The sequence below is a fragment of the Periplaneta americana genome, chromosome 1, assembly GCF_040183065.1.
Source record: "Periplaneta americana isolate PAMFEO1 chromosome 1, P.americana_PAMFEO1_priV1, whole genome shotgun sequence".
NCBI classification, from domain to species: Eukaryota; Metazoa; Arthropoda; class Insecta; order Blattodea; family Blattidae; genus Periplaneta; species Periplaneta americana.
The window spans coordinates 11,165,001-11,177,267 of NC_091117.1; the positions used below are offsets into that span (position 1 = coordinate 11,165,001).

General features: G+C 33.9%; 1 protein-coding gene and 1 non-coding gene across 2 annotated transcripts in view; both read right to left on the reverse strand.

The window, feature by feature from the left end:
- CaBP1 (Protein disulfide-isomerase A6 homolog CaBP1) overlaps positions 1–12,267 on the reverse strand; it is a 386,104-nt gene that overhangs the window by 69,790 nt on the left and 304,047 nt on the right. The window lies entirely within an intron of this gene.
- TRNAS-GCU (transfer RNA serine (anticodon GCU)) lies at positions 3,722–3,803 on the reverse strand. Its single transcript has one exon. It is a non-coding gene; the product is annotated as a tRNA-Ser (tRNA).

Sequence of the window (12,267 nt, forward strand, 5' to 3'; positions counted from 1 at the left end):
GTTTATTTATTTATTTATTTATTTATTTATTTACCTATTTATTCCTTCATGTATTTGTTCATTTACTCGTTTATTTATTTATTTATTTATTCCTTCATAAATTCGTTCATTTACTCTTTATTTATTTATTTATTTATTTATTCCTTCATATATTTGTTCATTTACTCTTTATTTATTTATTTATTTATTTATTTATTCAATGTAATCTTTTTATATGTTTGCTTTCTTTGTTTCTCTTTCGCTTTCAACTCTTCCATTTCCCTTACCCTTTCAAAACATTGACTTTTCTTCCTTCTGCCCTTCCTTCGTCTTCCTCTTTTATTTCTATTTCTTGTTTCTTATGCTGCATTTTGTTTCATTATTTCTTCTAATTGAATCTGCGCCTGTTGCGGTCGCTAGTTTTGTTCTCCCCGTCAACAATAAATCTTGGATGCGCCTCGAACTCCGAGCCGTCTGTGTCGTCACGTTGAGGCGCAGATGTGCCGGCGTCGCGGTGACGTCACGTCTAATTAGTTCCACGGCCGCGGTGTGACCTCCATAAATCGCAGTTGCAGTTGCATCGCTTGCATTTGTTTGTTGACTTCTTCTTGCTGAGTGCATTAGTGCATGATGTCACAGCGCTCTGCACTGATAAGGACACGATACTATAATCGGCGCGTCAAAGCCAGGGTGAGCAAACTGGGGCCCGCGGAGTCGTGATGATCCTCCTGCAGCGCCAAGGATCACGGTCAAGGCCGCGCCTCTCACGACAGATCGTGCAACTCTTCACAGAGATTATGAGCTGAGAGAATGGACCATCGGCTAAGTCAGGATTGTGTTCTTTAAGGTAAAGAGAAGTCCAGAACTATTGAGGAAGCGGTGGAGTGAAGCAACAATACAGATGTAGACTCTGAACAAGGAAAATAACAAACAAATTCTGGATAGAGAGAAGAACGAAAGAAAAGGCGAGAAAAATGAATGATTAAAGCAAAGAAAGAAAAAGTAAAAATACAAATCAAAATTAAATGTAGAGAGAAAAGAAATAAAGTGTTTATGGAGCAAGTGGAAAAACATATACAGGGACATCATTTTATTTTTAATTCAATTTTTATTGTACCTGAGTTTTTGAATGTACTTCACTCCCACCCCTTCTACTAATGAAGTTCAACCGTCCTCCACACAGAACCAAGACCGCATATAGAGTCATAGTAGCCTTTCGGTCATAGTAAACAGTACGTTCCAAAAATATGTTCGTGTTTTGCAGTGACGAAAGAGCTTTCAATATTGCATCATTTTCGCAAAGGTACAGTCGTCCATTTGCCTACGTCGTATCCCGGTTTCTCCCACCAGCTTTTATTCTCCAACTAGTGGCTGGGCTGTCTTAGTTCCTTTCTCAGAACATTAATTTCTGTTAGGAATTGGACGTCTACGTAATATTATACAACTGTTTAAAATAACTTAAATGAAAGGGCCTCGTTAAGTAATTAACTGTCACGTGATTTCCTCCCTCTCTACGACCCTGCGACAAAACCACTTGGTCGGACAGCAGATAGCATGTCTGAGTAATTTTATCTTTTCGGATCGGGCAGAAGTGAAGATTGAATTTACAGTACCTAAGGTACCCTTTTATACAGTAGGTACGGAATTATTTCAACCCGAGTTACTAGTACGAAGAACGAAACTAGTAATTGGGATTAGGTACAATAGTCTATAGCGCGATAATATGCACATTAGAACTGAAGGCTGTATCGAAATGAACAGCCACCATTTTGAAAAATGTGTTTAAATATCCATATTGTGATTATTTTTCAATTTAACTTCATTCTCTATATTGTACCCTAATGTGCTGTAGACAGTATAATATACACTGCATAATGAATACGTCCACATGGACAGCTCAGTTCGTGAGTAAAAACACGCATTGTTAATACAGTACTGTATTTTGATTAAACAAAAACCTAATGAAAATTATCAAACTCAAAATCGCGATATTTCCTAGTTTACGTAAATGGATGGACTACTTTTCTTCCCTCCTATACCTAGTAAAGAGATTTGTTTGTATATTACACCAGTATCATCGAACTCCAGTCGCGGAAGGGGGTAGCAAACAGCGTTGATCCAGAGGTATAGGCAGGTTATTATTAAAAAGTTAGTAAAAATAAAGCGATGTCCCTGTATAAGGAAGAGAAGAAAAACTATAGATGTAAAGAAAAACTGTGAGAACAAGAAAAGAGTGAAGAGAAAATATAGAAAAAATGACAAAAGGAAAGGATTTGAAAAATAAAACGGATAGGAAAAGAATAAATGAAATGTAACCATAAAAGGAAATTAATAGCAAGAAAAAAGAACGAGAAATAACTGAATACGATCGTTTTATATCTTTGACAATCTAAGATCTCTGAATTTCGCTTCTATTCCATTTTCAGTTGACTGAGAAATATCTAACTGAATTGAATATGTGTCGTTACATAGTAAGCATACCTCTTGTTGTGTACGTCATCTCAATTCTCACATTTTTTGTTAAGAACATCTTGTTTTGTGTTGATTTTATCAATAAAACTACTTTCCTAATACAGCGACTAACAAAATGCATCAATAATTAAATTGTTACTTAGTAACCACATAATAATAATAATAATGATAATAATAATAATAATAATAATAATAATAATAATAATAATAATAAATTTAGCTTCCCTTATGAAAAGGTTGCCAGATTTGACAAAGCGTATTACATAATTTGGAAATACACCTAAAAGGTAAAATGATATACATTTGAAACGATTAGGGAATCGAATATACAAAATGTCAGAAAAATTTACACCTAAGTAGCGTTTGTGCTCAATTACAGTTAAGAAAAGGGGGGGGGGATATCATCAGATAGGTTAGAATGATTTGAATGCCATATACCGCGAGAAAAATAATAGTACGGATTTGTTGGCATTGATTTCTAAACCAACGAACAGTCATCGATTAAGATAACTTCATACTATACTATGGATTTCACGTTAAGAAAGAAGTATCGAGCATATGAGGCTATTCCATCAAATGTCCAGTTACCATAGAAACGCCTACCAACCACATAGCTTGTACAATGTACTAGGCAAGGCCCATAAAACCAATGCTTTTTACTTAACGTGGAATCCTCTATTCTTGTGCATAAAACAAATGAAATAATACATAAAAATATACTCTTTCAGATTATATACGAAAAGCTATAGGTTGTCATTTAAAAATGTCACAAGCGAAGACGTTCAAGAGCACTTTAGTTACTTTTGAGAAAATATGATCGAATATATTTAAGCTTTCATAAATTCCGTGAAGTTTTAACTTTAAATTTTAACTTGTGGTGTCTTTAAAAGATATACGGCATTCCTTTGCCACTAAATTTTTTTTTTATTTAACTTACCCTGGATGCATTTAAATGTTTTTTTTTTAAGAAATGTCACTTATACCCCTTTGCTTCTGACTCCCTCAATGCAATTATGCATTATTTTTTAAACACGTTGTATATATGTGGTGAAGTGAAAAGAACGGATAAGACAGAAAATAATTAAAACAAAATGTAAAAGATAATGTGGAAAAAATTGATCACATAATAGAAAAATGAATACGAAACTAATATACTTAATGGCAAATAAAAAGTGAAATAAAATAAGAAAAATACGACATTAACGATATTTGAAAACATATATTAGATACAAACGAGCTACTTCCACTTCAACTTTAGGATAAAAACGGACGACGAGGATGGGATTCGAACCCACGCGTGCAGAGCACATTGGATTAGCAGTCCAACGCCTTAACCACTCGGCCACCTCGTCTCGAATACCAAAGCTCATCTAACAAGGAATACACTGTGCACCATCCGTTCAGAAACCGGTTCCGTGGACAAACTACACCGTAGTAGGGTGCCCAACCCTTCGTTTTGTACATAGCAACGAGGTTTCGACTATAATCTAGCTTCAACAACCCAATGGGTTTTTTTTTTTGTTAAATTCTGGTTTATTTAACGACGCTCGCAACTTTTGAGGTTATATCAGCGTCGCCGGATGTGCCAGAATTTTGTCCCGCAGGAGTTCTTTTACATGCCAGTAAATCTACTGACATGAGCCTATCGCATCTAAGCACACTTAAATGCCATCGACCTGGGCCGGGATAGAACCCGTAACCTCGGACACAACCCGATTTTGTCTATCGATAAAGAGTAAACACGGGTATTAACTCGCTGGCTAAACTAAAGAATAGATACTTCCCTTCGTACGCCGCTTATACACCTTCAACTGTTTTACAGCTCTTTTATCAGTTATACCAACATAACTTTGGTGATATTACGAAAGTTTCATGCTAGTTTACTCTCGATTTTTTATGAGTTAATTTCACGATAAAATTTGTACTTTGAAAGAGCGTAAAAATTCAAATAGGCCTACCTTGGAGTAACAATAACATATATAAATGACGCTCCAGAGTAAATTAAACGCAGAATAAATATGAGTAATGCCTGCTATTATTCAGTTGAGAAGCCTTTGTCATTCAGTCTGCTCTAAAGAAACTGACAGAATTTATAAAACAGTTATATTACCTGTTGTTCTGTAAACTTGGACCCTCACTTTCAGAGAGGAACAGAGGTTAAGAGTGTTCGAGGATAAGGTGTTTAGGAAAATATTTGGGGTTAAGGGGGATGAAGTTACAGGAGAATGGTGAAAGTTACACAACACAGAACTGCACGCATTGTATTCTTCACCTGACATAATTAGGAACATTAAATCCAGACGTTTGAGATGGGCAGGGCATGTAGCACGGATTTATGGGTGAATCCAGAAAAGCATATAGTGTTAGTTGGAAGATCTGGGAGGAAAAGTTTTTTGGGGAGGCCGAGACGTAGATTGGAGGATAATATTAAAATTGATTTCAGGGAGATAGAATATGATGCTAGGGACTGGATTACTCTTTCTTAGGATAGGGATAGATGGCGGGCTTATGTGAAGGCGGGAATGAACCTCCGAGTTCCTTAAAAGCCATTTGTAAGTAGACCTAAGTTACTTTTACGATACGCGCCTTTCGTAGACCTTGCATATTCGAATCTGTGATAGGTTAGATAAGGTTAGTTTATGTTTTTGGTATGCCTTGCATATACTCAAAATTGTGTAAGAATGTGTCCTTTTTTTGCTGTCTGCCTTCCTTTGGTAACGTTATTGTAAAGAATCACTAAAATTGTCAGACTATAATATGATCGAAGTCTTCGTGGTATTATTATTATTATTATTATTATTATTATTATTATTATTATTTAGGTTAGTTTGAGTTAGCTTAGCTTAGAAGACGTCAAGGCCTTTATCCCGGCGGTGTATGTGAAGATGAAGAAGATTGTGATTGAATGCAGGATATTCAAGTGGTGTGTTGGTTACTTTTTGTTGGTAACGTTGTCAGTACTGGTGACTGAGAAGTTAGTGTAATGGCGGATGTACTGTACAAACGAAGTTACATTAATAAAAGTGTGTGTGTGTGTGTGTTTTTTTTTTTTTCATTACCGTATTATTTTTTCTGTTTGACTATTTTCGAATGCTTATACCATTAATACAAGTTATCCACTTTTCACTTACATCGTATCGTGTTTCATGTACCTATTTTTCTTTTTTTGACTAGAAACCATTACATATTCACCTCCAATACGACGCACTTTCATTGCAAAAGTAAGTTACTACATTTTCCACAATTTTTCTTCCTCTAAATATATTGCTATAAAATCCTTACTTTTTCAACTCCATGTACACAAAGAAAAAAAAAATTCCCTTCCAAATTCAACGATGTTCACTTCCAAAATCACCAGAAATATCTGTTCGCTAGTTTCTCCAACTCACATTTTAGCTGTATAATCACAACACAGGGTCTTACTATGGTTAGCAACAAATTTGATTTGCCTTGCCGCTTTCAATACTTTTGTTTCAATGCTGCTATTTTTCTATCGATGCCAATAAATACCGAAAACCCAATATCGAATCCAATTTATAGTCAGTATCGCAAGTAAAGTAAAGCAATTAAGTAGTCCTAGACTAGCAAATTCTACTTAACTTACGAATTACATAATTATAATGTTTTTTCCACTCCCATATTTTACATAATAAAAATCTATATATATATAATTTGAACTGGTAATGGAAATTAGGGGAAAACGGCTAAACGGATTTTAATGAGTGACCCCTCATTTTCATGCCTGGCATCCAAAGTTCTTCGGAAAAGTAGTAGTTTTCAGTGAAATGTCAATTTTCCTACATCATTTTCCTATTTTCCAAAATCCATCTGTTGTCAGTTTTGAGAACTAATTTTATTCAATCACGGCCGACTTGATTGAATTTCAGAACAAAACACACACTACAATAAACAATAGGCTATTACACGAAGGCCATGACCTGCAGGATTGCCGACATATTTAGAGCTCAATTCAATTTGTTATTAAAAACTGATTCTGCAGTGTATAATTTTCTGAGTACAGCTGTGTATTGGATATTCAAATCTACGAAACTTGAGGTGGTTTGATGACATTATTACCATTAGAAATTAAATATTATTATAGTTAATATCATGATGCGTCTATTTTTTCATTAATTGTACATAATATTGATGCTATATTGATGACATGAAAGTGAAACGTTTTGAGGTTATGTAAGTAAATGTAGAGAATATCTTAATTTAGATCTTCATTTCTATAATTTACTGAGTGGCTGGTATATATAACTACAAAACTTAAGATAATAATATTGTTATTAAAAATCAAATATTTTTATACTTATTAACCCAGTGGGGTTAGTCTTTTTCATATACTTAATGGCGGTGTAGTGTAGATATTGATATGTGTCATTGTCTTCAGTATTGGCTCGAGAGAGCGCAAAAATTACAGTTCCTAAGGAAAGATCAAAAGGTATTACTTACTGATAAAATAAGAGGCCTAGAAAATTGTGTAGTCTCCAGATCATTTCAGCAAGATCTCTTAGTAGGATAAAATGATTTTACGCTCTACATTTCAAGCAATACATGCAGCAGCTATACGAAAATGCTATTGTTCGAAAGCTTAGCAAACCTGACATTTTTTTAACTTTTGCCTACAATCCACAATGACCTGAAATAGCTACTGCTATCGTCCTGACATTGATACTTGCGTTTTCGCGTTGAAATTCAAAAACTGAAGTTGGATAGGTTCAAGGAAAAGTATTTGGCCTAAAAAAATCAATTCAGAGGGTGTTTCATTATTATGGAAGCAAATAACTATCAAAAAGACAAGTATTCTTCATTGAAAATAAATCTGAAAAATTTTTATTTGAACGCCTAACGAACTTAGTTTGCAGAAGTATTTGCTGCACAAGCCACTAGTAGGCTATATTTCTTCATTTTACATGATTTAAATATCAGATCTGTAGGAAGGATCGTTGACTTTTGAGTAGTCTTTTGTTTGTTGCTATGTTACTATTGAACGAAGCATATTCTCACTTACTTCCCTAGAGAAGCAATATGACTTACATCCCGTCGTTAATAGCAACCAACATTATCTTGGTAAACTCCGTTTACGTCCATAAAAACAAGCTAATAACGGCAGTGCAAGTCGAGAAAGCTCTTTATTTTTAGTCTTTAGTTTACATAAATGTTTCTTTTATCAATTTTTTTACAGGTATTGAGTTATTGGCATTTAATTGATGATAACAAGTTTGTACTTAGCGAGATGAGGCCGAAGTTGTAAATATTCAAAATTACTAACATCAACATCAATGATTTGTTCACAACGACGTGGAACGGAGCCACATACAGACTAACTAACGTTCTGGCAGAATAGCAGTACAGGCATTTTGAATTTCGCGTCTCATGTTCTGAAATGTTCGTGGTTTTGTTGCGTACACAGTGTTCTGTAGACAGTATCCTAAGGGCAAAAATTCCATGGAGTTAAGTCAGGAAATCGAGATGGCTACTACATATTTCCTCTTCATCCTATCTACCTTCCGGGGAAAGTGACACAAATTTCTCACGTCAATGAAGCAATGTGATGACGTATCATCCTACTGAAAGTAACACTTTTCATTAAAAATACTGAACAATAAATACCTACAGTTTTATTTCACGGCGTCCTTATTCTATTCATACTTAAAAGAATCACCCTGTACATTTCTGTTAATTTTTCTTGTATAAATAATGTAATAGCAAAAGTTGTTTTATTTCCTCCGCCTCCTTCGATCGTTTTCTTAAGGTTAAGTCCAACGGAAACGTGACCACTCTAGTACCACTCAAAGTTCGTGAGAAAAGCTACCGAAATCCCCGTTTCTGTAAATCTCCAAACCACAAGCCAAGATTGCTTGCGTCCCCTCGGAGTAAATGTGAGTGTCCATCTTGAACCTACACACCGTGAGCTTGTGTTTAGTCACGTTTTGGCAGATTACATCACCTGATGATCCAATGCACGGGATTCCCAAGAGGCAAAACGCTGGTCTGTCAATTAATTAGTGTAATACCTAGCGGACGTTAGGGTCCCTATCCGTAGCACGAGGTGATGGAAATTACGTCATTGATATAATCACTGCTGGTAGGACACGTTCGTAAACATGGGTACATAACATTCCAAAGCCAACAACAAATTCTGTGTCTATACTGCTGCAATCAGGTTTTACAACTGCTTTAACATGCAACTCCGACCGCCCAACAATACACACGTAATTGTATATTCTTCTTTGCTTTCTCCAGCCTTTCTTCTCACGATTATTTTATCTCGTTTTCATTTTCTGGCTATACAAAGTGTAAGGACAAATATTGTAATTCTCAAATAATCTAATTCTAGATTACCATAACAATACAAATTCTCAAGCATCTCATCATAAAGAAATAGTCGTTCCTGGCATGCAATCTCTCAATATTGTCTCTGTGCTCAGCAATTTATAGACCTACTGAATTGTTGAACGATTCTAGCTGCATTCGCTACCTACAGACATATACATTCATTGTTTCGAGGTCTAAATAATTTATTAACGTACTATGTGGCAACATTGGTACATCCATAACCTACGCCTTCCACTCACTGGAATTATATGAACACTGGCCGCAGAGAATGACGAAAATATTCGTGAAAAATTTCCCTTCACTAAGAATGTTTTTAACTTATTGTTTTGCTGAAGTTCATTTATTGTACAGAAGCAATTATAATTTTTTGTGAACTTTACCCTTTATTAAGCATTTTTCTAACGTTTATTTTGCTAAGTTCTATAAATGCACTTACGTACGAGTAACTTCATTACAAAAATTGCCCTAGCATTTTCCCTTCATTAAACACCTATTTACCTCCTTCACTTTCTTCAATTATATGACTGTACAGATATAAAAAATTATAAATTTCGTTGAAAATTATCCCTTATTAAACAATAAAATTAGTAAGCAGGTTCATATGAAAACAAACAATTTCAGTACTAGTCCGTGTACAGCGATTTCTACTAAACTATTGGACGGATTTTGTTCATATTCAGTATCTACGAGTCAATTTATCAGGGAATGATGTACATGAAATATAATAATTTTAGTACTAGTCTGTCTGCGTACAGCGATTTCTACTGAACTATTGGACGGATTTTGTTCGTATTCAGTATCTACGAGTCAATTTATCAGGGAATGATGTACATGAAATATAATAATTTTAGTATTAGTCTGTCTGTGTACAGCGATTTCTACTAAACTATTGGACGGATTTTGTTCATATTAAGTTTCTACGAGTCAATTTATCAGGGAATGATGTACATGAAATATAATAATTTTAGTACTAGTCTGTCTGTGTACAGCGATTTCTACTAAACTATTGGACGGATTTTGTTCGTATTCAGTATCTACGAGTCAATTTATCAGGGAATGATGTACATGAAATATAATAATTTTAGTACTAGTCTGTCTGTGTACAGCGATTTCTACTAAACAATTGGACGGATTTTGTTCTTATTCAGTATCTAAAATTTCCTAAAACAATTTTTTGCATTAAGAGATTGAAACCTTCACCTTCACCTTCACCTTCAACACAGAAGGCAGGTCTTCAACCGTGAGATTGACTGCCCGTAGGTGTTGCAGGAGTGTCCGGTTCTAAGTACAAATGAGTCGGCGAAACGGGGTACATGATAATTATGAATCATACTCCATGAACTCATTGCCATAGAAACACCTCCCCGCGACAAAAGAATATAAAACAATGTTTCCTTTATAATGCAATAAAATCGTCAACCTTCAGATCTCGTCCGTCTTGGTGATATTCCTTTGTTCAGGAGACTGTACACGTCATCACGCACAAAATTTCCAAGCGCGTGCCCAAAAATTTCCCCTCATTGAGCGACGTAATGTTATTCGTTGTAGAGAGACCTTTGTTCGTCACCGAAGGCTGTGAAATTATATTGCTTTATTTCTTTGTTGTTTATCTCGATGTTATTTTTGCATTAATTCATTTATCGCCCAATAGGGATACATTTCTACTGAAATTGCGACTTCGAAACTTTCCATATTTTGATACCTTCGATACTATCGAGAGTATTGAGAGTTATCGATTCTTCTGGTTAAAGAACTCTATGCTTTTTCTATACTTCATGTTTTTAGGGGGTTCATTTGTTTCGTTCTTTCTTTCTTTCTTTCTTGTTTCTTTCTTTTTTTTTTCCTTCATTTTTTTCGTTATTTCAATGAAAGTAACATGTTTGTAACGAAATGTAGCCAACAGGAATCGAAGACGCGTTCGAGAGTATTTACTTATTAAACGTGAAATATTTATCCGCTTGACTTTCAGAAATCTGATCTTATTTTCTATCAATATGGCAACGTTATTGATTACAGTGGACCTTGGATGACTGAAATTATGTTGCGTTCAAAAAAAAATTGTTTCGAATCCAGTCAGCCGTGGTATTACTTAAGAAAAAACAAACGAAGGTGGCATTATTAATTAATTCATTATTATTTCTGCACAAATGGGGTGATTGATAAATGCAGGGAATATAAAAATTGAGTTGATTTAACATAGCCTAATTCTGAAGTACACTTAAACTGTGGTATTAATTTCCAAATGAATCTAGTTCTTTATAATGACATTATTATTCATTACAATTTCAAACAACTCATTGGCGTCATATTGATGTGTGAATCGTTTCGACTATCAATTGCATTGTTGTCTGTAGACTAGGCCTCATGGAATGAGGAAGCGATTATGAAGTAGTTAACGAGAAGGCTCCGCCTTGTCAAATTTAAATGCGGGGAGTATGAAGACAGAAATGAAAAGAAATATCAAACTTTTATTTCAAATCCCAAACATCCTGACAATCCCAACCTTATTAATTAATTTATTTATTTATCCATTTACCCATTAATCCATTTATTTATTTATTTATTTATTTTTTTTTATTTATTTATTTATTAGCTTATCAATTAATTAACTTATAAATTTTTTTATTTATTTATTTATCTATCAATTTATCAATTTACTCATTTATTCATTTACCCAATAATCCATTTATTTATTATTTATTTATTTACTTATGTATTTATTTATTTATTTATTTACTTATGTATTTATTTATTTACTAATGTATTTATTTATTTACTTATTTATTTATTTACTTATGTATTTATTTATTTGTTTATTTGTTTGTTTGTTTATTTATCTATTTATTTATTTATATATTTGTTTTGTTTTGTTTTGTTTTGTTTGTTTATTCATTCATCCATTTATTTATTTATTTATTTATTTATTTATTTATTTATTTATTTATTTATTTATTTATTTATTTATTTATTTATTTATTTATTTATTTATTTATTTATTTATTTGGTATTCAACTCATTACTTATATATTTTGCTACTTCTGCACTTTCATTTCTCAAGAAGATAGGACTGTAAAATACAATAGATGACATGTCAGAAAACAAGCAAGTCACTCGCGGCAAAACCCGTGGATCATAATAGTCGTGGACAAATTTCTCGGTAGAATATGAAAATGCTGCTTTTTATTGTTCAACCTGTAATTTTTATGGAGACGTGCTTCTGAAAATCGACACTTCTCCAGAAATCACACGCCCGCAAGTATTATTATTTGGGTTTTCTGTAATAAGTATCAGGTAACTGCTTCCCGTTTACATAATAAACTGATCGATATCTTACCTTGCAACGATAGCGGACGAAATTATAGCTTCCGACCTGCTTAATGAATACCTTATAAACGGTTACCGATGAAGATCTGAAGGCCGGGGAGGAGAATACTGCAGGCGGCTTAGAAAACAATACTAGTGAGAAAGGAT